General features: G+C 42.0%; 1 protein-coding gene across 2 annotated transcripts in view; it reads right to left on the bottom strand.

Annotated features, from left to right (window-relative positions):
• nrip1b (nuclear receptor interacting protein 1b) overlaps nucleotides 1–22,493 on the bottom strand; it is a 41,220-nt gene extending 18,727 nt beyond the window's left edge. Inside the window, exons 1-2 of one of the 2 annotated variants that reach the window (XM_061740225.1) lie at nucleotides 22,186–22,493; nucleotides 16,754–16,835 (exon numbers count right to left, since the gene is read on the bottom strand). The gene's annotated coding sequence lies outside the window, so the exon portion shown is untranslated. The remainder of the gene's footprint in view (nucleotides 1–16,753; nucleotides 16,836–22,185) is intronic. The other variant, XM_061740223.1, reaches the window with a different exon arrangement.
• Between the last annotated feature and the right edge of the window lie 4,140 nt (nucleotides 22,494–26,633).

Here is a 26,633-nt window from a genome sequence, read left to right as displayed (position 1 = left end):
TAATGGGAAAACTAATCAGCAAAAATGATACAAAGACGACTCTACGCCAGGCACCAGGAAGATTTATGCCAAAGCGATCCGGGACTCAAGTCTGCACCCATTGATTCTTTAGTCTAAATGTCTTTTCATTTAATCAAAGGAAAAGAGTCAAAAGGGTGCCATCTTAGCAGGGTGATAAACGGGTTTGATCAAATGCCACGAGGCCACGGCCACAAATAAGAGGCCCTTCTTCGCCAGGTTCACCTTAAATGTCAAAGTTCATCAGGGTTCACTGGAGCTTCAAATCCAGCTTTGAGTGGTTACTGTTCGCAAGGATTGCATCACAAGTGTGAAGGACACTTATCCGGTAAATCCCGTCTGAGTAGAAAGTACAGTTCATAGGGACTTAGGCGCGATGTCAGACAGGTCGGATACATATGCTCCTCCGCTCCAAAGAAGATTTTCACTCAGCTACAGGTCTCCGGGGGTGTCCCTGCAGCATTTTGTATCTGCATCATACTTTGTACAAAAACATAAAAGAGGCCCAATGCAAGAAGAAAACAAACACTGAAAATCTGAAAGCAGCTCTCCATTGGCGGTTTATTATCCATCACAGGAAGTTTTCTTTTCCATAGCAAATATTGCATCAGACCAAAATTTGAAATTCAAAAATGATTTTGAATTAATTTAATTATTTTAATTTTGGAGCGGCAGTAGCTCTGGTGGCAGAGTGGGTCGTCCAATGATCGGAAGGTTGGCGGTTCGAATCCCGCTCCGTCCCAGTTGCTGTCGTAGTGTCCTTGGGCAAGACACCTTACCCACCTTGCCCTGTGTGAATGTGTTGGAATGTTGGTGGTGGTCGGAGGGGCCGTTTGCCACAATATGGCAGCCACGCTTCCATCAGTCTGCCCCAGGGAAGCTGTGGCTACATAATGTAGTTTACCACCACCGGTGAGAATATGTATGAATGAATAATGGTCTAAGTGTAGCACTTTGAGATTCATCGAATGTAAAGTGCATTATAAGTTAAATTCATTATTTATTATTACTTGTAAACAGACTGAGCTGACAGAATCCCACCAAATTTCTGATTTAGTATCTGTGCACGCGAGGGTGTGCAAGATTCTGAGTCTTGCACACCAGTGCATTTCAGGAACAAGTAAAGAATGAATTGCAGATGAGTAATCTACAGTAAAGAGTTATGTAATTACTTTTTCTGCACGTAATGAATAACAAACATGTGCATAGCTTTCAACAACTTGACCAACACTGTTTACTAATTGTGACACTACATAAACAGTGTAAAGAAACTGCTTGTTTTCCATTTACCAGAAGACTGAAAAAACCTGTGTGTTTTCAAAGCCAGTAGAATTTGAAAATATTACATTATATATGAATTATTTGATGCCTCTTTTGACAGCATATCACATACTTGCCTATCTTTACCAGGCTGCAAAGGTCTTAAGCATCTACTACATGTCAAAATAACATAAGTGTTTTGCACTCCTAAACTACCTGTAACAGGCCACAACAATACTAAGATACCATATGAAACAAAAGATGCTATTAAGTCCATTATTAACGTCACAGCAAAATCCCCATTAAGCCTTACAGCCTCACCACAAGTCCCCCTGGGCACACTTTAGACATTTCTGTCAGGCGATATCACTGTGTGACTCCACCCATCTCGGTGATTGTTATTATAATGACTCAGTGTTTTCTCAGCCAGTTCTCGCCCCGTTCTTCCAGCAATGAAAGTACCTAAAGTGCTCTCAAAGTCTAGAGATTGTAATCTGTGATGTCATATTGATGCATAGCCCCAAGCAGCTCCATTAGAGGCCTGGGAGACTGACTTTGTGGACTCATACAATGAGGCTGCCTGTACTTTTACATCTACAAGGAAATGTAGATATAGCAAGGCTATTAGTTCTGTTCCAGCAAACACACTCCTGTCTATGTCCAAAAAAATCATTTTCATTTATGTTCACCTCATACTTCTTTTTCAATGATGTTATGCGGGAGTAAATTAAAAGACGACGGGGTTGGCTTCATTCTTGGCTATGGGTGATGAAAACTGCTCTGCATCCAACTCTGTGGCGTAATAACAGAAATCAACATGCTGAAACTGAACTGAAAGGAATCCTAAGCAGGTTTCCTGCCACAGGAAGATAAGACATTGGATAGACACACAAACACCTGGCGAGTCCAGCAGGCAACATGCTGCCAAAAACAAGAAGCGTAACTCCGATTCTCAGGCGGAAGGCCAAACCTGACATGTACAGCTGTGCACTGCTGTTGGACAGGACATTGTTTTTGCACGGTGTAAAGAGCACTGTGAGTCAAAGCCTACTGACACGTGTCACTTTAATCCACCAATAGTGTAGGAAATCCTAACCTTGAGCAATAAATGGGTTTAAGGTCATTTTCACACCCAATAATCAGGTAGACTCGGTTGGGGACTTGGTGCAATTGGGATTGCAACAGTGAGGTGGTCCAAGTTTGATTTCACACTGAACCTTCTGTGAAACATATTCCTCTCCTTGCCTGGGGTGGCCCTGCACCAAGAATCACTGAAGGAAACGTGCAAGAAGAACATTTGCCCATCTGATGGTTAACGCAGCACTATGTGCAGTTAGTTTGTAAAATCCATCGCTCTTGTGGGCGCTTACCAGTGATTGTGATATGTTTTGTATGACTAGAATTCTATGAAAGTTTGTAACTCATCCTCACTCCGTGTCCGACCGCGAGATATTTTTCACGGAAATGTGAGCTTGTTTAGGTTTGCGGCTACCCACAATGCCCCACGTTGTGGCCTACTCCCTGCATTGGGTCTGCTTGAAGTGGACTGAGACCTGCATGTGGCCCAGAGTCCGCTCCTTTGATCCACCAAAAAATAAATAAATAAAATGTCTGGCTAACTTCACTACATTACCAGCGCTGACCTGTTGAATAAAATAAATATCAAAAACAAATATCATCCTGGTGAAATGAAACAGTGGAAACTAAATGAAATTCAGCCACCACCATTAATCCTTAGCTACACTAGTGGCGTGTCAACATGTCACTGGGACCGTCACCGGTCCGTGTTCTTCCAGCAATTAACCCAAGGACGGTTCTGACCCGACATGCTTAAATACCATTTAGAGTTTTATTTCTGATGCCGACTTTGATCTCTGGGATCTGGATATCAACGGTACAGAGTACTGATTTTTTTCATTTTTAAACTTTAAAAAAACAAAATAAACTATTTTTTTTTTAATTATAAAATGAAGACCAACTATTAAAGAAAAGAAATACGGGAATTAAACATATCATTCACAAATAGATACAATAAAAGACATTTAATTAATTTCCCTGTGGGGATTAATGAAGTTAATTTATATTCTGACACTTGAACAAATTGGAGGTTGTAATGCCTGTCGTAAAGATGATAGCCTGCCCTGCACTACTTTTATCTGACTAACTCTGATGCGTCTGTCTCGTACCATTCAGAGAGAGAGCAGTTTCAGAGATGCATTTCTGATTTGGGAAACTGATGTTCAATTTCACAGTAAAATCCAACAATTTCAACAACTACTAGGAGCTGCTCATCCAGGACACTGAATCCTAAAGTTTTGTGCATCATTTCCCTGATTTCTGGCTTTATTTGGGGAACTTTTCTTATTTCTGAAGGGAACCAGTACTTACTGCTGCGGTTCGACCCCATTCTCCCTTTGAGGACATAAACTTGTGCTTTTTCATGTGATGGCTCCTTAAATCCTGAGGTTCCTCATGTGACTTTTATTTTAGCATTATCTGCACTCTTTCTACATATTGCAGTTTTCCTGGTGGGTTGTCCGAGTCTAAAATAACTCCATAAAGCTAACGGGGGTGTGCTGGAGCCTCCCTGCTCCTTACAGGCCAGAGGCAGGGGTAAACCCTGGACAGGTCAGATGGTACACAGGGTTTTGGTAAGAATCTACGATGCTGCTATTGGTGTTGGGACAACTCTTTTTATTCTGACTCCTGAAAAACTGTAATGTTATGGTACTTCAGGAAAACACTAACATACTAAAGCAAATGTCTTCAAATGAAAAACAGATTTAATTAAAAGTTTGGCATCTTATAATGGACAGAAGTGGCATAAACACAAATAAATAAATGAAGGTAGACACCCAATACAGGTCAGAGAAGGGGAGAAGAGAGGAGATAAAGTGGATCTCTGTTATTTTATTGTCAAAGCCAAAGAATACAATTCTGTATTTTTGCCACTTTTATCTATTCCGTTTAATAAAAGCCCTTTTGAACTTTTAATTCTCCTCATTTCATTCACAGTTAAAGCCTTGCTAAGATCAGGATGGTTTAATCAACTTAGATTCTGAAGGAATTTTATTTGGATAAAGTGCAGTGTAAAGTTTGCTCTAAAGTTTGCTCGTAGTAACAGATTTTTGCTTGATTCGTATGTGAATACACAGGTACGCTGAAATTAGGTCCAGCTGTTTTTGTGCATCGCTCCAGATTTTGCCTTAGTCATTAAAACAATGCGCTGTTGGAAAATATGTGAAGTTCCACCAATAACAATGAGAATTAGAACAAATGACCTGCCTGGAAATAATGACGGCGGCACAAAAAGCCGTTCAAGGGAATAAAGGCTTTTATGTGAAGGAATACAGTCCTTTTGTCAGTACGACAAAAGTACCATCTAGATGCTGATTAACTGAATCAAACGTGTTAATATTCACATTACAAGAGCGCAGCTTCAACTGGAAAACAGTGCAGCGAACAATTAGAGCAACAGTTAAAAACATTAAACATCTGGGTCTGTAAGCACGGCCCTACTTCCCATCTGAAACCACCTGCTGATGCACTAGATTTGGTCCGTGAAGCAGCTCAGTCTCTGCAGCCACAGCAGATTGGTCAAAAAGGGGGGAATTTACCACAAATTAAACTCACTTCAGCTCCAGCCCATAGCCGAAGAACACTTGCCATTGGATCACTGTCCCTTTAAATAACTTGGAGGCCTTTTTTTCCTCCTCTCCTCCCTCCCCTGAGGTTTATCACAGTGACTCTTCCCTCTTCCATCTTTTCCCCGTTTCTCTCTCTCTCTCTCATACACACACACGCACACACACACACAAGGCTCTATGTGCGGTTGGCAACTACAAAGCAGTTAGCCAAGCATCTCTTGGCTCTGTGCAGAGAGAAGAAGACACTCTCATTACTACCCTTAAAAAGCTCTTGCCCTCACAAAATTCACCGTAGACCCAGACAACGGTGCAGGAATGCCAAAGGAGACTTGAAGAGTTAAAGGGCATTTTTCTGTTTATAACTCAATTGGCATGTGAGTGTATGCGTGCATGACTGTGCTTGATGGTATCTACCCCCCCCCCCTTCCCTTCCCTTTCCTGTTCCCCTTTAATGTCACAGGGCTGGCTCACATGACCTTGAGCAGCAGCGATGGCACGGCAAGAGCGAGAGCTGCCTTGCCTGCGGGCGCCCTTGAACTGGATCTGCAAGACAAAAAAAAAAGGAAAAAAAAAAAAAAAACTTGCCTGATAGACATCTTGGCCCTCCTCCTAGCCAAATCCCCTTACCCCTATCCCACCTATCCTCCCCCTCTCCCTCTCTTCAACTCTTTTATTCAATCCATGCGGCTCCTTATCTAGTCCCCCCTGGTGGGAAGGGATTTATCAGAATGCTGTATCTTTAACCTCTCTATCAGACTGTGATAGAAACAGAATTTCAAAATGTCTGACTGGCCTGCATGGATTTATTTTTAACCCCCACAACCCCCCACCCCCCCCCCCCCCACCCCCATAACTCAGTGCCATTTTGGGAATAGGGGCTTTTAAGGGGGGGGGGGCTACTTTATGGAACACACCTGTGTGATGAGACCGTTGAGGTGTTGTTTACGTCCAAGGAAATTCCAGACTGTTTTTGTCCTCGCTTCGCTCTGAGCCACTGGCACACAGTGACCTGCTGCAGCTTCAAAACAAATATTCCAGCTCCCGTTCCAAGGATGAGCATCAGCTCAACAGCCAATCAAGGCCTTCCTTCTGGGAGAGGAGGAGGTGACTCAGAGCCAGTGTTTTGACAGGTTGATGATGACCTGCTGGGTCCCGCTGAAGACCTCTGATTTTCTAAAGTAAACACTGTGGTCCATAGTCTAAAGTCGGACTCTTGCCGTGTAAAACTGTGAAATCACAGAGGAGGGTTTTATCTGCAGAGAAATGTTGTGGCACCCACCCTGCAGCTGAGACTCAGGCCATCAAAGTTCAAGTAATACAGTCAATATTTGTGTTTCTCTGTTAGAAGCAATAAGTTAAATTCTTAGCGTTTGATAAATTCAAAAGAGGTCTTTTCGTTTGAAAAGAGCTCTTATGAGAGAGCGTGCAGGGAACTGTAGGAGAGGTTTGTGCACATGGAAGCTGGCCCTCCTCCTAACCCTCCTACTGGCTCTCTTCAAACCTGACCTTTCAAAACTGTAATGTTATCACATGTCATAAGCAGGCCTGCTGGAAACCATCTGCTAAAGGCGCTGTGGTGGCTCCCTATCACAAAAAAAAAAAACAACAACATGAAAAGACTGGTTGGAGTGGCCAAATACTGGCTCTGACTGGCGCTCCTCTCAGCTCGTCTCACCTTCATACACACAAGCACGCATTTAGGCACATATAAACCCCGTAAGAGGCTGCTGTTGATCGGCATGAGCCATGAGCAGTCTCCTCAATTAATGTTAAGGGGCTTTCGAACAGAGACATGAAGTTCTGGGGCTAAGAATAACACTAGACAGACCTGCTCGCCACCAGCGCTGTGGCACCTATGAGAGCAGGGTGCGCGGAGTAACACAGACTCTTGCCGCAAATCCAATCCTCCGCCATGTTTAGCCCCACCTCAGGATATTATGTTGCGTTGCTCAGTGTGACACATTGGCTAATAAGGCTGTTTTTAAACAGAGCGGAACCAATATGATTAACATTAGCTGAGACTAATATAGGAAAACAGAATCGACGCAAACACTAATTGGTGCGCACATATTTGCTCCCATCAGACAGAAATCTAGTTTTCAAATTAGGGAGATGAGTGTGTTGAAATATGAAAAGACCCAGTGTAGATCATTCCTGCATAAGAAAAAAAAAAAGAAAGATTTTTTTTATGGAGGCACCACAATGTCCTTAGAGATTCATTACAGGCAGATTTGTTCCACATAGTGAAATATGAGTGAGCTCTGCTGCTTGAAAATTGCATTGCTCCATAAGTAGACCCCAATGCCAGAATAAGCCCAGATTTTCAATTTTAAAAAGGTCTTAGCTCAATATAACAGCTATAACAATTTGTGAGAAGATCAAAGCCCCTGTTTATCCCACTTGGTCTGGGAAGACACAAACAGTATGGAATGACAAGGGAAGGCCTGGCCCTCCTGGAGTTTATCAGAACTGTATGATGACTGGGTGGACTATAACTTCACCAGGACCTCAGAGCCATTTTCAGAATAAATAAATAAATAGTGGGAGAATTTATACATGTTAAAAAAAATCTCTGCCATCATTGAACAGTCTGAATTTGTCGAGTGTTGATTGAAATGTGGCCAAAATGAGTTAAGGAAAACTGGGGATATTAGTAAATTACCAGTCCACACGCCTGTCTTTAAACAGACATCAGGAAAAGTTGTTGTGGAAAAAGCTAAATAAGCAAATATGACGTATTTCTACGCCACAATTGAAATCGGAACGGAAAACAACTTGACCTGAATAAAAGGCCAGCAAATATGGGAGAAAGCCGAATATATTTAGAAACAGTCACACGAATGTCAGAAAAAGAGAAATGCAAAAAGACCCTTTACTTAAAAAGCATGTGTGGCTTGGGGTTTGAGCCTGTCAGGCCTGACTGCAGTAATCAAACGCTATTACTGGAGACTGAGAGGGGAAGAGAGGACCTTATAGGAGGTGGTAGTGCTTCAGAGAGCCCTGTTCCACTGTAAGGCTTATACCATGAGTGTGTGTTTTTGAAGTGTGGGGCCGTGGAGAGAGGAGAGACCTCAGTGCTCAGCTTGGGGCGTATAATCTTTGGTTCATTTGCAGCTTTTCTCCCCAGTATGACAAGCCGTTTACAAGACGTAGCCTCTGCTGCTGACCCAGTTCTGAGTGGCTGCGTCTCCTGACAAGGCCCTGCCTCCCCATCAGGCCCTGCTCCTCGTCTAACTGACGATAACACCGCCACCCTCTGCCTCCGTGAACTGTGGGGGAAAAAAAAAGAAAAAAAAAAATAGGTCGCCCTGACCCACTTTTCTTCTTTCTTTTTTTTCCCGCCTCTCTAAGATCGTGCGAGGAGTTCTGCAGAGCATGATCGAGGGAGACAGTAAAAGGGAATAGAGAGAAACAAAGGCAGAAAAGAAATTTAAAAAAAAGAGGCAGACTCAGAATCTTCTCTGTGATCGGCCACTGCATTCTGGTGACACATTGCTTTAGCCTTTGCTTCAACAGTCATTCGTTTCAGGCTGGCCTGATGTTACTTGGGGAAAGAAAGCCCATCCAATGTTTTGATGCAACAACTTTTGCTCTTTAATATACTTTATCATCAAATTTCTGCATCTTCTCTTCTTAATGGCCACTATTCGCATCGGCATTAAAAAAAAACAACAACACAGTAAGTGGACTGAGTCAGTCATCCTTTAATCAGAACATCAACAGTTCAATTCCCAATTTCCTAGAAGCTGCGCCTTGTCTCGAAGTATCCTCGGGCAGTACCCTGAACCCTCACATTTCCTGAAGAGTCCATCAGTCAGTAGGTTTACATGCACTAACAGAAAGCCGAATTTTTGTATAGTTTTGTATGTATAAACCTTAGCCGGGCTGTAGCTGAATCGAACTGAAGCTCTTGAGATCGAACTGTTAGTGCCAGATAATGTGGTCCTAATCCAAATTATTCCCGCATATATATACGTAACCCACGCTTAGCAGAGCTAGTGACGGCCCCGGGACTTCCCCTTCCGGAGGTAACGACACTACGACAGCCAAAATATAAACACAGTAGGAAAAGGAGAAGACGGACAACAAAGAAGGAACCGGAAGAATGCCAACGCAAAAGTGCATGTGGCGCCCCCTAGCATCGCGGAGTACAACGCACCTCACTCAATAATCTTCTAGCGCATGTATATTTGGATTACTCGGAAACTCCAGTGTAATCCTTAGCTAGATTGTTGCCAATAGCTTGATTTAGATGTGCATGTAACCATGCTGACTGTGTGATCAGGGAACTACTCCTTATGCAATGCAGGGAAACACGTAAATATATACAATGTATATTCAATTTTAAAAAGTGCTTTATGAATGTTTGTGTGAAACACGAGTCATTTAACGCCACTGAAGGCGTGACATGCCATCTAATTTGAAAAATGATGAGTCTTTCTTGGCTCGAGTGTTGCAGGGCTAACTGACCTGCCCTTATGCCTGAAAGCATGACACTGGCCCCTCTGACATCTTCTGTGTTGCTCCGGACAGCACATGATACATATGAGATCACATTCAGTACTCTCAAGCAACCCCGTCCCTCATTACACTGCACTCAGTCATGCATCGCTTTAGTAATCCCTCCATACATTACCCAGAACACTCCTCAGCGAGCATGTTCCTCCAACAACAGCTGAGAGTTTGATTAATCTAGAAAATGTACAGGTTGTTCTGTCGAGCATTCTGTTTTTGTACTGGATTCCTGTTACAATACACACACAAACACACACACACACACACACCTTTGACTGTGAATTTAAATATTAATGCAGCTGCCAAAAACGATCACTCATCATTCAATGGTACCTTTGGTGTTGCTTAGCAACCTTTGTTTAGTTCCATTTAAGAGTCAGACTAGGGCTGCGTCCGAAATTGCATACTTCCACTCTAATGAGTATGCAAAATGAGTATGCAAGATTTTTTAGTGCGTCCGAAACATTAGAATGTACTCAATAGTAGCTCTATCCATACTCATTCCAGATAAATTTATTAGTGTGGATTGATGGACACTAGCCGAGCAGAAACTTCCCACAATGCAATGCAGCGGTGTTTGGTTGCTAAGTGATACGTATATGTCATAAGTATAATAATATTATTATATAATATTAATATTATAATATTCGTATATAATAATATTAGATAATGTCATCTTGTTTTGGCCAGGATAAACGGGAAATAGCGGAGCGCTGCTACTGCTGCTGTGACACGTCACTTCCTCCCAACGGCAGGAAGTGACGTGTGCGCTCTTAATAGTACATCTGAATTAATGCAAACTACTGATATTTACTCAAAAGTGTGCCGAACTTAAGTATACTTTTTAGTATATACTGTTTAGTACGGGATTTCGGACGCACCGTAGCACACAATTGTTACCTTTTAAATACTTTTTACTTTCATAGAGACTAGCTAAACACTTTTTTTATTGTTTTGCTGTATTCAATTTGCTACTGTGTATTACAAATATCTTACACATCTTAAAAAAAAAAAAACTTGACTTGAATAAGTCAGAACATTTTAGTTACACAAATCACCAGAAAATAAACTCCTGGACTCCTTTTCCATACATCAACGTGCCTTATGCTGGCTATCCAATTTCAGACAGTTGGCCTGGACGAGAGTATTCGCCTCATCCTCCAGATTCTTGCTGCTACATGTGTCAGCAGCTACATGCGTTAGAATGTGTATTCATTTGCATCAGCCACAGTTTGGCACTTTAAAAGCCTGGGGAGGGTTGACCTGCCACTAAACTCTCACCAGCTCAGCGCTCAGCTCCTGTGTGCTAATGGTGACCTAGTGGACAAGTATGCTGGTGCCTCAGAGACGGGCCAGGAAGTCCACTGCTCCACTTTCCTGTCCTGTCAGACGCGAAAAATGGCTGGAATACGAGGCATCTTCTAATGTTTTTGTAAAGTCTCCCAAATATGAACAGAAAGAGAATAAATCTTCTGAAGAAAGTGAGGTATTATCTCTCATTATTTGGCGGGGATTGGTGGAGGTGCTAGTTTCAGCTGAGAGGGTGGATGTAGGTCATGCCCTGCCTCTTCATAAGCACCAAGGTCAACACTGAATGGAAGGTAAAGTGGCTTAGACAGAAAGAGCCCTGGATAAACCACATTTGTCTGGCTCTTGTGCCAGCAATAGCTCTAGATGTGTAAACACAGTCACACAAACACATCTCCTCTGCGATAACCATAGGTGTGTGAAAAATAATCATACACATTTTGAGATTTTACATTTTAAGTACTTTTCATAACCCAAATATGCAAGTGTGACAGACAAGTGCTGTGCCACCATCATCTGTCATTATACAACTGTAAAAAAAGAGCAACCCCCTCTAGCTGAGGCCGGGGGGAAATAAATCAATTAAATCAAAGCCGAATGTCCAAAAGGAGCACACACACACACATACATTTCAGGTGGATGTTAACTGATCTCAATGTTGCCAAATCATTGTAGTCTTTGTAAATGATATGCAACCATTCAGCCCAGTGGGTTTAGAAGCATCTGGGAAGCCAAAACATATTTATGATTTGGGAAGGATTTGAAATTCATTCTGAAACAGGTAAACAAACTCAAACATCTAGCCAATACACATTAAAAAGCCACCTTGAGCCAAAAATAGAGCAAAAAGTCCAGCAGCGGATAGTTTGGTCCATCTGAATATACCGGTACAAGAACACTTGCAAGTATGTCTAATATATAATTATTCATGACTTTAGTTATGCAGGTATATTTACTTTAATTTGTCTAACTAAATACTTTCACAATACTCTATGTAACTGATCAGGACATGCGTTCATCTGGATCACTTACATACCTTCTCTTTAAAACCTCCACATTATTCATTCAGATTAACTCTGAAATGGAGCCAAAGGGAACAGTCCCTTTAAAGTAATATTAAGTGCAAATGACAACTTTTAAGCCAAGAAAAAGTACTTTTCTGTGATGGGGAATTAGCAGTTAGTCCCTCAGATCGCTGCCTTGAATCCTATATGAAACCTGGCTGTCACTCATGTCAAATTCACTTTTCCATTTTCATATTAAGAGTAACTATAGCTTATCATATCGTCTGATTAAGCTTTGCATTGTTGAGTATGTCATCATTTTTAAGTTGTCAGTTGTCAAAATAAAAGAATAACGACTACAACAACAATAGCAATCACAGTCGGCAATAGTAATCAATATCAAGTTTATCACTTCTGAGGTGGTCCATATATCATTGGGACAGCTCTTTCACAAACCAACTGCATTATATTGCAATGCCAAATGCCGGCTAGGCTTTGGCTCCGAAACGTCTCTGGCTCTACAAAACTACCATTCAAAAACCATCACCGCATATCACAAAAGACAAAATGATTAAACTTTTCCCCAAGTCATTATAACGATAGATTTTACTTCAGTTTATCAAAGGGTTGTTGGCCCTTCTGGGAATAATTCAAAGAAACACATTTTTGACCAATCAGCTTTAAAAGGATCAATCTCCAGCTACACTTCTCATTCCAACAAAACCGACACCGGGAGAGCCAAATGTCCAACCTCAGGCTTCAAAACAGTAATTCCTAACCCTGGCATCACAGTCACTTTGCTGGCACCTTGTTTTCAGTCACTTCATGCAACACTTCATCATATTGAACTCCAATTAGGCAGAAATAAAAGTTCCAAGAAGAAGTGAGTATATTTACATTTAATCCAATCTACGGTTGTAGCTTGGCTAGGGCTGGGAATCAATCATGGTCAGAAGTATGTAAAACTACATTATGACAGGCAAGGTCTGCATTGCTTTTTGTTGCCCCGCCCCCCCTCTCCTATGTCATGGCTGACTTATTATTTCACACACCAAAACATTTGGCAATGAATTTAGCTGGTGGCAAACCCGCTGGAAAGCTTTACACTGCTAATGGGGGCAACAGCCCCTGGTAGGGTCTCCCATGGCAAGCTGGTTCTGATGGACAGGCCAGACAGAGTGATGCTATACAAACCAAAATTCAAGGTGTCACATATCTCTTGTTTGGATGCAGGGCTCAGTGTCAAACACATGGGGGCCAGGCTCAGCTCAAACAATACATAAAATGTCACCTCTTCAGTTGGGAAAGACCCTGAACTTGTGTATGACTGTGAGAGGTACTGGCTTGATATGATTTGGCTCATCTCAATGCACAGTACAAGTTCCAGAACCAATCTTTAGAGGGATAGGACCCTATACCACTCTGGAGTTGCCCACGGTGAGAGGCGCCAGGCTGGAGTTATGTTCTACTGAAGGACTTCAGTGCCAACAAAGGCGTCTCTGATCTGTACCCAAGCGGTGTTCTGTTATCTCACCTCCAGCAGAGCTTCAACCACATCTTGATAGAGGTGGAGGACATAGACTCCAAATGAGCCTTGTTCCATGCCTCCATTGTAAAGGTTCCTGACTGGAACTTGTTGTGGCAGTATTCACCAAACCCAAAGTTAAAGTAATCCAGGGTTTGTTTATGAGTGAGAGAAGAACGGAACTGGGGACTGACAGCCAGATCAGTCCAGCATCTGTGGTATTGCAGACACTGTACTAGTCTATTAGTCTAGTCCAAGTTGCTCCTCGAAATTGAGAGGAGCCAGCTAATGTAATTTGGATATCTTGTGTGGGTGTAAATAAAATGATACGTTAAAAAAACAGTGTTCATACCAATATAATTTCACACAATTTAACACAACCTCTATAAATCCAAAACCTGTTTCTAAATAGTCTCCTGGGTTATGACACAATCCCAGCCCCAACTCTCTCTATGCATTTATCAGCAACACGTTGAGGTGGAGACTTACTCCCAACTTCTTATCATTATTGTCATGTAGCATTAAATGTAGAAATATGCCAGACAACCTCTGGCTTACTAAGTTTTTCACCAGAAAAGTAAGTTGGGAAAGCAAGTATTTGCTTTCCCAGCCTCATATTTGTCTGCCCTGTGGAGCAGCAGCCCATTTATGAATTGTCCATAATCACCCTAAAATATCTGCAAACTGCATTGCATGTGCAGAGCACCTTCGCAAGTTCAGGCCCAATTAAATGTAAACATGCAATCCAACTACCTTGCTTTAGTGTACTAGTCTAACTTTGAGAAATTCCTTTTAACACGACTAACATGTTAAAATGTAGTTTAGAGGTACGGTTTTAATTGGACTAATAAAACAACTAAATTTTTACTAATATTATGTTAACATGAGTTTCTCTCTCTGATTGTCCAATTTCCCATCTGTAATGAAACACTGGTGAGGCGTAACAATTCAGCTTGTACAACGTGGTCTCAGATGCTTATTTACCCAGGCATATAGTTGCATAGTCTAAAATAAGAACCTGAGCTGGTTTGGTTCAAACAGCAGAGCAGCTACAGTCCGTGAGCGAGTGAAGGGAAACGGCATTAGGAGGAATCCAAGCAGCCAGCTCACTCTGGACATGACTCATTGGGCACATGAAGTTACCTTTCCCTTGCATATGCTGGTATCTGCGATTGAGAAGTGAGAAGATGACTAAACCTGCTCAGTTTATCACCCTTGTCAAACCAGGTGGACGCTTGTTCTGGAATTCAGAAGTGGGCAGAGGAGGTCTGACCTGACCTCGACCCTGTTTGACCGCAGAGTGATTACCAATTGAACGGCAGCCCCGGCAACCCCTGCAGCCCCTGCAGCTCTGCGTAGGCCTTCATTCTCGTAAACATGCAAGGTCACAAGAGAGGATATGGGATGAGGCTGAGTGTCACATGATTGGATGTCCTTCTGGAGAGTTACTTAAAAAGCCTCAGCAATCAGGTCAAGGTCAGGCTTAAATGCCAATGGAAAAGAGTCTGGAAATGTGTGTATGTGCGTGTGTTAAAGAGTGCACAAACAGGGAGGCGAGTGATGCAGGGGGACGACATACTCTACATGTTCAGCAGCAGTGGGTCTTTGATAACTTCAAAACAGAAGTTATGATTCTATTAGCCTTATTAATCTTCCTGCTTAGTAGACACTTTTATTCAAAGTCACTTACACGATTATCACTCTTCCACATCTCTTTCCATTTCTACAGCTGGATATTTACTGGAGGAATCCAGGTTAATTGCCTTTGCTCAAGGGCAGAGGGTGAACAGAGTATGAGCCAGCAATCTTCTGGTCACTAGTCCATTTTCCCTAAGTAATAGGTCATATGGCTGCCTCAAGTCATCAGTCCAGTGCTCTGCAACTCCTCTCAAATGGCCTCTCTACAACTGGGAGGATTCTAACACAGTCATGAGAAAGCTGTACTTCCCAACCACAGTCTTTCGGTGTGTTTACCCGCCTCTAGTGAGGACTGTAGTGAATAACGCCACCTCGCTAATGCATTTACAAGCGGGCTGGAGGTTCACAAAAGGACAGCGTGTTTTAGAAATTCAAGAGACCACTCTCAGTGAAAGAGCGAGAGTGGGGTTATGCCAAATGTCCTCGGTCCTTCCTTAGTGGTGTGGGAGTGTATTCCTTTTTCCTCCAGACAAGTGCCACACATGCAACCATGTTCTGTTAAAAGACATTTATTAAAAGTGCAATGAATCATTTAGGTATTCATTGGGCAATTCGAAACGGATTGAAGGGAATTTGTAATTTGAGAGCCATGACAAGGCTGGTCTTTTTTGCATCTCTAATGGGATATCACGTTGGATGAATGATAAAATATCTACCTTGGAATAACATGCAAAAACTAAGGCATTTCAAGGGAAGATTCTGCAGAATTCCTTTATGAGAAACCTGAATAATATGCTGCAGATCCATTTGAACCAAGTCTCTTCACGGTCACCCGCGCAGGTCCCCTGTTGCCCGGCAACAATTCAGCTCATCACTAGAAGCCAAAAAGTTACACAATACCAGTTGAAGCCAAGAGAGGATTTGGTGTATGCATGCAACACTACCATTGTGAACGTGCTGAACATGTGCTGCAGAAGATATTACCATCTTCTATAAGATGCCAGTCTGAATGAATGAGGAAGTGGGGAACACCCCTCCCATCTCTTGCATACTGCTCTATACAAGATCAAGAAATACAAAAGTGTAAGTGTTCGGTGAAACCTACTAAGCACTTTTTTTAACTGAGCAGGCAACAGACAAGTAAAGATTTCAAATACAATGTTTAACTATGCATGCGTTTTACAAAACTTTACTTTTTTTACAATGAAAATAAAGCCCAGAGACACAACTACAAAGCATATATTACACACACATTTCTTTCTCTCTCTCTCTCTCTCTCTCCCTCTCTCTCTCGCGCTCTCTCTCTCTCTCTCTCTCTCTCCACCTTCCCTTCCATCTTTTATCATCCAGAACAATATATCCATCATTCATTCATAAATTCTGAAAACTCCTCTTTAGTTAATTGCCTCGGAAAATTTAATTTCAAATGAAAGCTTTTAAAAGAGAAATATATAATGAAGTTGCAGGGATCTCTCTAACCCCCCTCTGTGTTCGGGGGGGCCAAGGGGACATGTGCTGTGAGCTGTGCTGCTCTGCATTGCTCCATGTCAGAGAAGTCATACACCCATGTTTAAAGCAGAACGTTATGTAAAGCCTCCCCCTCTGCACAGGCTTACTGCACCAGACACTGTGTCCTTGCCTGGTCTGCTCAAGGTTCCCAAAAGGACAGGCTGCTAAGAAGTTGGGAAGGACGGGACACGGTGATAGCCTGCAAAAAGAGAGGCCGGGGAGGGCGGGTGCAGGGGGGTAAATGCTGCCTGTGACAGCCTTGGACTCTGAATTCAGTGCCAGACAGGCTCATGCATCAATCCCTCAACTTACAAAGACAGACCACTAACCTTGACGAGGCCAGGGACTCTTCAGGAATGAGTGGCATTTTAACTTAGCCACAGCTCCTCTCCTGCCCTCCTGCCACATCACCTGGTTAAAATAAGACACAATTGAGTAACAGCTGACCTCAGACACAGAGCCTTGTGACCCTTTGTTCTAGTCTTCAGCCCTTAGGCTTCTTAGGCCATGCCAGGAACCTTAACTATAATGATTTTAGAGCCAGTATAAATAAAACTTAGAACATAAGGTGCAGTCGCTTTGTCGGACATCAAAAGCCATCTTGTTTGAATGACAGAAACTTCTATGAATTTACATTTACTATGATGTGTGGCTTCAGTGGTTATATTATCACATAATTAAAGCATACAACTTCACACTGTTACTTTAAAAGTATTCCTTCAAAAGCTACAAACATGAATCTTTAAATTAAAAAATAAATAAATAAAAAAATGATAAAGGCAGCCCTTCTCCCACATGCACACGCAGGCTGGATAGGCCTCTTATCAAAGAGCGTCTGCCCTCATTCCTACAGCAACCCGCCTACTCTTTCACGCCTGTGACATTGGCCTGCCAGTGGCAAAGGAGAGACTTTTTTTTTTTTCCATTTTCTGACTGCAGTATCCTGGCTGCCTGTTCAACACAATAGTCGAGAAACCTTTCTACTGCACCTCTTACAGCCCCAAGGCAGCAGCTCTGCTGTAGGAGCAAGACAGGCAGAGAGCGGCAGAGAGGGAGGGAGGGAGCCAGCTCTTCTCTCTGCTCCGACCACAGCGGTCTGGCCAGCATGAGAGTCAGCTCCTTTCACATCACCCACAAGGTCCACTGTTTCACCCGGCATCATCTCAGTCTTTCCTCAATGTGCATCAGGAGGGAAACCGTGGCGATTCGGTGCTGAGGTGGTCACCTCGCTGCCAGCTACAGTGGCTGCTGCAGCTCTGCTTCACTGATCAGCACTTTCAGGGTTCCACAGCTGTTGTTTCTGAATGGAGCCCGCGCTTCACATAGGTAACGTCTAATTTATTTGACCTCCTATATCTTGCTCTTTTGGCCTGCTTCCCACTCAGTGAGCAATTTCAGCAAAGTCTAAATAATTCACAGCAATTGCAATCAGCAGCGATCAATCGTTGGGCATAATTGAAGGGCCTGTCATTGCACCAGGGCCAAGGAAGGCAAGAGGGGTGGCAAGTCGGAGGTGAGAGTGACGGAGAGGGGGAAGCTGGGAGGGGTGCCATTCAACAGATGGTCCCTGGCTACTGTAGGGCTTGAAAAGGATGAGCCCATCTTTCCCCCACACATTCTGCCATCCCACCCTCAATCCAGGAGCAATGGCTGTAAAGCTTCATTTAGCAGTTCCTGCATTGTCATCAAAATGAGTTCCATTGACTTTGGTTGCCTTCTGTTCATGACAGAAATGCCAACAGTAGCCAGAGTGATTGTCTGTGAATGAGATAGTGCTGTTACAACAGAACCATCACTTAAACCCTCATCATCTAAGCAGCTCACAGTGGGAAGACACTACAACTGAACACAGAAAGCAACAAGAGCCTCTGCACTCGAGCACCTTGAGTTCTGAACTGACGCCTTCATTGTGTAGGTATTCTAATTGTTATCATATTCAAATGTCCACATGCTTGTCCATGTAGCTCTGGAGAAGTTTAATATACATGTATACTCTTCTTTGAAACAACTTTTCTGACATATGCTCCATCAGCATGCATATGTTTTCAATCTAACAACACGATTTTGACATTTTTGTAACCAGATATTTTCCTCTAACATCAAATAAGTCCCTGCTCCAATTTTATGTCATCTGGTGCTGCTTTGGTATCAGGAGGAGATAATGCAGTCGGCATATACAGTATATGAAATCCACTGTGATAAGAAACATGTAACAAGAGGCACAGAAAAACTGAAAACCTTGAATAATAAAAAAAAGAAAACACAGTGCAAGCATCGTCTTGCAAACATTTTGATCAATATAGACTGGTTGATTTGATATAAATGTTCAATCCCACAATGAAATTTACAGCATAATTGCTATGCCGTAAGTCGCCATCCTATAATGGCAGTGACACCGACTATTGTTATTAGTAGAGTGCTTACTAAATAAACAATAACATGATTTGGCCGAATGCATCCTCCACACCGATATTACAGAGCCCAAACAATTAGAGAAATGAGCTGGTGGCCTGCAGGTCCCTGGTTTGAATCCACGGCGGGCTGACAAAGTACGGGACTATAAGTAGATGAGAAATGCACTTCTGTTCCTTCAACATGTACTGTCAAAGTGCCCTTGAACAATGTTCAGTGGCCAACAACACAAGTGCTGGGCATCTCCCAGGTCTATAATAAATCAAAAACCCTGCAGTAAATGCACGACACTTGTTCTAGTAGATTGTACATTAGTTCTGTGCCCTCCCTCTTCCAGAGTATCTCAGATGCCACCTTCAATTCTTGTCTGTTTCTTCTGCTGCTGTGAGAGATTTACAAACAGTAGACTAAAATAGGTTGGAAGTCCTGTATCTGTGGAATAATCCGGTATAGAAGCACACGGTAAATCTGATGAATTATTGAAAGGAGGGAGGAAAAAAAAGAAAAATACCCATCTGATTCTGAAATCACAGCTTGTGTTTCATCATCGTCAAAAGAGACGCGTCGAACACTCGCTTGTGTGACAACAATCGCAAAAACACACGTCAAAACACGCCACTTCCAGTAGCCGCGCTGCTAGCTTTGTTTTGATGGCAGATAAGAGTTGCTGTAATGAAAGGCAGCCGGTGGACAAAAGTGAAGGGTGCAGAGTCCAGTCTTGTGACTGTTGGGCAGCCTTGACATCATTTGCATTCAGCCATTTGAATGTTCTCTGGTTCTACACATCACTCCGCAGCAGATCTGTGGACATTAGCAGATGGCTCAGTCAAATCAGGTTTATCAAGTACAGAGGATCCTCCGAGCGACGGCACATATGCCAAATCATTCAAACAGACGTACTTTTATGGTGCAACTTTTAAACTCGGGCTATAAAATGTTTTTCCTGATCCGTGGTAACAGAGGACAAGCTGAACTACCTTCTTCTGAGTTCAGGTCAAATAATTAAGCAGCTTAGCTGTTAGACAAAAGAGAGGCTAAAAGGCAGACCTCCAGACACAGATGGTGCTTAGAAGGCTGGAAAAACTTTACCTTTTTCCTTTACAGGACTTTAGATTGTTATTCTACAGTAAATTGAGATTTAGCACATCAACAGGGCCTTTTTCTTAAAACCGAAGTCACAAAATCCAAAACAGGTAGGTAAGCTTTGCAAACTGCCCTTTTGGAACCTGAAGTAAAGATGCACTCTGCTCTGTCCCCTGTAAATCACAGACAACCTCAGCCCCTGACCTTTAGCCCTTTCGCTGATCCAAAGTCCAATGAAGCAACAGGACATTTCAATAAAAACAAAACAAAAAAACGAACACCTTCAAAGGCCAACGGAGAAGCCTCCTGCCAATCAACTAAAAGAAAACGTCTGAATCTTTGAAATTAATCAAAGGTTATCGGAAAAGACAACAGAGTGATGTGGCAGGCCGCAGCACACCTACGGTAGTTCAATCACCTGTTTTTCACTCTAAAGAGCCTTCGAGGGGACTGGCCTGTAGTTCCCAACATGATTATTGACGTAGTGAAGATGGAAAGGCAAAACAAAGTGACCATTAATGAGCATCATCAGCTCAGCCAGGAATCCAGACCACCATTGTTTTTATTCAAGCAAGGATCTGTATACGGACACTGTTGTAGCAACATTTCTCTTTAATATGTTTAACAACCTTTGCCATAAGACATAGTTCATGGTCAGTAGTTACAGGCCACTGCATTTCCCTCCCCATTACAATGTAACCACATTGGAAGGAAAATGTAAGACTCAATAAGAAATCATTCTTACCAAATCAAATACCCCGTCCAATGACAACTGTTTAGACACATTACTTATGTTTAAAGCTCAGAAACATTAAAGCTCTGAGGCTCATTTACAACATGGCACATTTAATGGCAAGATTAGGCAAACTGTAATTTACAGTCTCGTGCAACTCTGACGCTTTTCCCATTGGTGGTGCTAAAAACTACTCTGAAGATAACACCAGAGGCCGTGGAGCCCACTGTTTTGAAGAAATGTGCTGAACTAAATTCAATCCACTCACGCTCCCAGGGGCGAAAATCCCGGGGGGGACAGGGGGGACAAGTCCCCCCCATTAGTAAAGCTGTCCCCCCCCTAGAATAATTTGACAGAATTAATAATTTTGGAACAATGCAGTAGTATTTAGTAGTGATGCACCAAAATGAAAATTTGTGGCCGAAACCGAAATCGAAAATAATAATAAACAGTAAAATCTCATTACACTTAAAACAAGAGTCATCATCAGAAAAATAACTTGTTATTTGACAATTTTCACCTGTTTCAAGTAAATTTTCACTTGAAATAATTAGAAAAATCTGCCAGTGCGACAAGATTTATCTTATAAGTGAAACAATCTTGTTCCACTGGCAGATTTTTCTACTTATTTTAAGTGAAAATCTACTTGAAACAGGTGAAAATTGTTGTTTTTTTCCAGTGATTAGTCTTGTTTTAAGTGTAATGAGATTTTTTTTACTAAAATGAGACATTTTAACTAGAAATAAGACAAATATTCTTGTTAAGATTTTGGGTTTTTGCAGTGTATTATGTCAGATGTGCTGTATTATTGCCACCTTCCACCTAATACCATTGTTTTGTATTACTCTAAGAAAGGTATTCTACCTGTTTGCGAGATAGAGTTGAAAATGTCAAAATGCTGTATTAAAGGAAGGCTAAAACTTTTATTCCTTGTCCCCCCCTGGATTTATTCTCTAAAATGTTACTGTTTATTGTCCCCCCCAACTATGAAACGGGATTTTCGCCCATGCACGCTCCGTTACATTTCCTACGGCACGACAACTCTTAAAACCTGAATTATGGTTCCGGGTTAAATCGACGCAGAGCCTACGCCGTAAGGTGCGCGTAGTCGCGTACCCTACGCGGTAGGCTCTGCGTTGGTGTAACGCGGAACCATAAATCAGCCTGATCACATTAGTCCGATGAGTGACAGGAGCCACGCAGCTCTCTGCGCTGCTGGCAGGAGACACAGGAGCCCCGAACACGCTCATACTGGGGAATATTCATCAATATTTACATGTAAACACTTATTTTAGCGGGTAGTGGGAGAGAACAGGTAGTGTTGGCTGTTGGTGAACGAGTGCTGGGGAAATGACAGGCGGACTAGTCGCCCACCGCCGGGTTGGTCGCAGCACACAAGCAGACGTTTCCATTCGCGACAAAACAAACAAATAAAAACAAAAAAAAATATGGAAAAATGCGCGTCATCATCCCGACAGCCACGGATACAGATACTAATAATAATAGTGGTCAGGATATGAAGGTGAATGGTACCTGCGTCGTCGCCCCAGTCAGCCGGAGCCGGAGCGCATCGCTCCCAGTCGACAGCAGGACGGCAAATCCAATGAAAACGGCCCCGCGACACGTTTGGCAGGAAACAGAAATGGCGAGGCAAGGTTTTTTTTAATGTATATTTCAAAATGTAAGTCCAAGAAAAAAAAATGCCTCGATGTCTTTCTCTTTTTTTCCCCCCCTCACACGAAAAAAATCCAACTGCGTCTGTGCGCTGAGCTGAGGTGCGGAGCGTGCAGTCTGTGGGAATTGTTTATTCTCGGAGTCCCCTCGCTGTGGAGAAGTGCACGGAGACGTCCACACTCCTCCTCCTCCTCCTCCCACTCCTCTGCCAGCTTCTGACACCACCCTTAAAGGAACAAGCCTCCACTCTGCTGCTGCTGCTGCTGCTGCTGCCCACACACTCCCGCTGCCCGCAGCAGCGACTATTAAATGCATGTTTTAATACTGTGGCCGCGAGCAGAGTTCACGGCAACTTCTAACTGGCCGCTGTGCAAAAAAAACCCGTGTTTTGTGAGTCAGGATATGTGAGAGCATCGTTTATCGAGAGTGAGCCGTTTCATCTATCTTCCCAAATGACCTACAGTTGTTTTTGATTTTTTGATTTGATTTGATTTATTTTGTACATGTAAAAAACAACAAGTCAACAGAAGATAAGAAAACAAAACAACAAAGCAATGAATTTCATACTTTAACATTTGATATCTTAATTTATATGTGCAAAAAGGAGTAGGAAGAAGTGTACATTTATTTAATCCTACCCCCATTCACTAATCATTTAACCCGTATTTATAAATACTCACACACTGTACTCACACTGCTAAATAACAGTATTATTATTATTATTATTATTATTATTATTATTATTATTATTATTATTATTATTATTATTATTATTATATACTGTAATTATATTCACGCACACACCTATACATACACATAGTTGAATATTTCTACACACATGCCCATATAAATATTTATATAAATATACTTATTTACACTATACTGTCTCAATTAACTGCATCTGCTCTATATCTATGTATATATCTACTTACACACACACACACACACACACACACACACACACACACACACACACACACACACACACACGCACGCACGCACGCACGCACGCACGCACGCACGCACGCACACACACACACACACACACACACACACACACACACACACACACACACACACACACACATATATATATACATACACTTATACATACATACACATATATATATACATACACATATATATATATATATATATATATATATATATATATATATATATATATATATATATATATATATATATATATATATATATATATATATATACATGCATACATACATACACATATAATTAGCTGCCCATTTCTGAACATAAATATAAACAAATCTACCCATTCACCCAATAGTGTTATCTGCAGGCCCCTAAATTGATGTTGATTAGACGTTGTTTTTATTGTTAACTTGAAAACGCTTTATGTGCCATAAATGTTAGACAGCGTATGTATCTCAATTAGACATCATTATATTGTATTTTGAGAAGTAAAGATATCAAGTTATTCTGGATTCACTGTTTTTCTTTGAAACTCTTGTACATTGGTGAAATCAAATCAAATCCAAGCAAACTGTAGAAGGGAGAAATGGTAGTTAGTTTTAAAGCCACATATCTGCTTACTCATATGGTTTGGTACATTTAAGTTGCAGCTGAATTAGTTTAAAGAAGAAATGATACATAAAATGAGCACATTTTTACAAAAACTGTTAGTCGATGCCACTTGGTGAGACCAGTGTATAATAGTTTGTATTTGGCTGTTTTAAGTATAAATTTATACAAGTAGATGTTTAGTTGGTATTTTCTTCCTGGCATTTATAACAGTGTAAATGTCAATTGGGGCATAGTTGGCATTTACTTTTGTACATTTTGTGTTTGCAACACTCAGTGGTGCTAGTTGGCTGTGCAGTCATGGCGACTGACATCTCTGTATTAGTCTGAGTTAAAAAAAAAAAGTCGAACAATTCCTCTTACTGAAATTACAGAAAAACTCTCAGTTTGAAAATGCCAGAGAAGAGACTGTACAGGAAATGCAATGCTAGCAGGTGGACGAGACTAAGGTGTTGCAGTCTGCATTGATCTGACTCGTAGTTACATTTCTGCAGAGGTATATGTTAGGATAGCATGTAGGCTCCCCTGCTTTGGTGAACTTATATCGTCGCTATGCTGATCTGATGAGGTATAAAACACCCTGTCTTCTAGTGCAGAGTGATGTCATGGGGTTTGTGGACTTCAGAAGTCCTTCCCTGGTTGGCATTAGCTTACTAGTAGGTAAAGATAATGGATGGATGAAGGCAATGTTAACTGCTGAGCATGAGTTAAATAAGTCACACAAAGCAAGGCGGTTGTTTTGCATTGTACCCAGATCCAATAATGAGTTTTACAGGGTCAAGGGTTAAGGATGAATGGCTTACGAGCTTTGCTTCTAAGGCGAGTTGTTTGTTTGGTAGCTGAACTGTAACATCGCCCAGTAAACTGTATTCCCGGGTTAGTGATCACTTTGTAGACAGGGAGGATACTTGAAGGGTTTCCAGACATTTTATTCAAAGTATCCTCCTGAAAGTTGTTACGCTAGCAGCCAGCGTTTCAGTGCTTTGTACACCCTCCCTGCAAACCGACGGCTCGTCCTCTGACAGACCTGAGCTTGTGTTCTCCTCTGTTTCTCACTGAATCACATTTGTAAACCAGAGGCTATTTGGGACCTTCTTCAAAAAAAGAATATCGAGCTTTGTTTTTGGCCATACATTTCTCAAAGCAACATGCAGTATTACAATATGTTGCAGCCAACTCAGCACTGGGCAAAATTCATCAAGACCACGGCTGTTTCATGTCTTCTTCAAAAGGTTGATGAAAAATTGTAAACGTTACACTAGAGAGAGAAATTTTGACCATGGTTATATCTGTTGTTACAGTTTTTTTGTGTGACAAAGTTGCTACTTTACTAGCCATAACAATTTGATGCATTGCTCTGTAATTAAAAACTTTTTCCAGAGACAACAAACAGTCTTGTAGTAAATAATATTTGGGTTACCAGAATAAAGTTCAGGATCATTCCACTACTTTTCCTCAAATTTTCCTGTTGTGGAGAGGAGTTATATAGTGACTAATATCCTCTATGGCTCTAACGCCCGATAAAAATAACCTTGGTGATGACACCAGGGCGAAAAATCAGGGTTTGAATGGAAAGCTTGGCTCCTGGAGCTCGAGGCTTTAATCAGGCTGTGAAAGTCTGATGAAAATGCTGGAAGAGAAAGCTGCATTATGGAAAATGTAGGCTCCCCTTTTAAAGAGTTTTATCCATCTTTCAATCTATCGCTCACAAGTCTCTCCATCTTTGTGGGGATGACATAATACATAATGAAGACTATTCCTTGATCTTTCCACCTTCAAACATAAGATGCTCTTTCAGTTAAATTAAGAATTAAGTAAGGAGTGCCCCAAAGAACCTTTATGTCAGCATCTCTAAACAAATCGTTAGGCTGCTCCTTGGACGTGCTCCAAAATATGAGAGTTAAAAGAATATATCTGCCACAGTCCTGGAGATTTACTACCTGCCTCAGCACACACTGGCCAAGTGGAGGAAATGAACAACATAAACAGCATCGAGGTGCCCTTGAACGAGGCACCGAGGCAGGCCCCCAGGTGTGAACGCGTGTCACTTCAGCGTGAAGTGAGGTGTCATTCACGCACAGCAGATGTACTCTCCTGGAGATTTTGGTTTTAAGTGACTTCAGATGTCATGTTCTTCAGTCCCCACCGCCGTCGGACCTGTAAATCTGCGTCTGTGATTGCACACCCAAATGCTTCCAAATGATGTTTCTCTGTCCTTTTGTCATCTTGTGCTAATCTGTGCTATCAGGTCCACTGCCCCACAGTCTGTCATCTCAACACGGCCTTGAACAAAATGTCCCTGAGGACCCGGGGAACATCAGTGTTCTTGTGAATAAGAACACAACAACATAACCTACTTCCAACTATCCCTGTCTCCATTTCCCTTTTCAAATCCAGGATGGGAGGTAGAGAATGTGTCGGTTTGTGGGAAGAGTCTGCGTGCGTGCATGTGTGCACCCGTGTGTGTGTTCAGGGTGATAGCTCCTCCTCCTCCTCCCACTTCTTGTGTTATCACATCACGCTGTGTTATTGGCCACTTGTATTCAGCAAGTTGGACACTGCTCCTTCTAACCTGCTGTAACCCCACTGTGGTGTTTAAACAGTAATTCAGTTCATTGCCAGTAATATAAACAGAGGCGGCACTCAACATGTCAGTGAGGTAAATTGGGTAGTTTTCTTTTACAAGGCTGTTGTTCAAAGAAAGGTTTTACCTGCAATTTGCATTTTGAGTACAACGCAGTTAA

Source organism: Cololabis saira, chromosome 14 (assembly GCF_033807715.1).
Source record: "Cololabis saira isolate AMF1-May2022 chromosome 14, fColSai1.1, whole genome shotgun sequence".
Lineage (NCBI taxonomy): Eukaryota > Metazoa > Chordata > Actinopteri > Beloniformes > Belonidae > Cololabis > Cololabis saira.
This window is presented reverse-complemented; position numbering and strand designations above follow the sequence as displayed.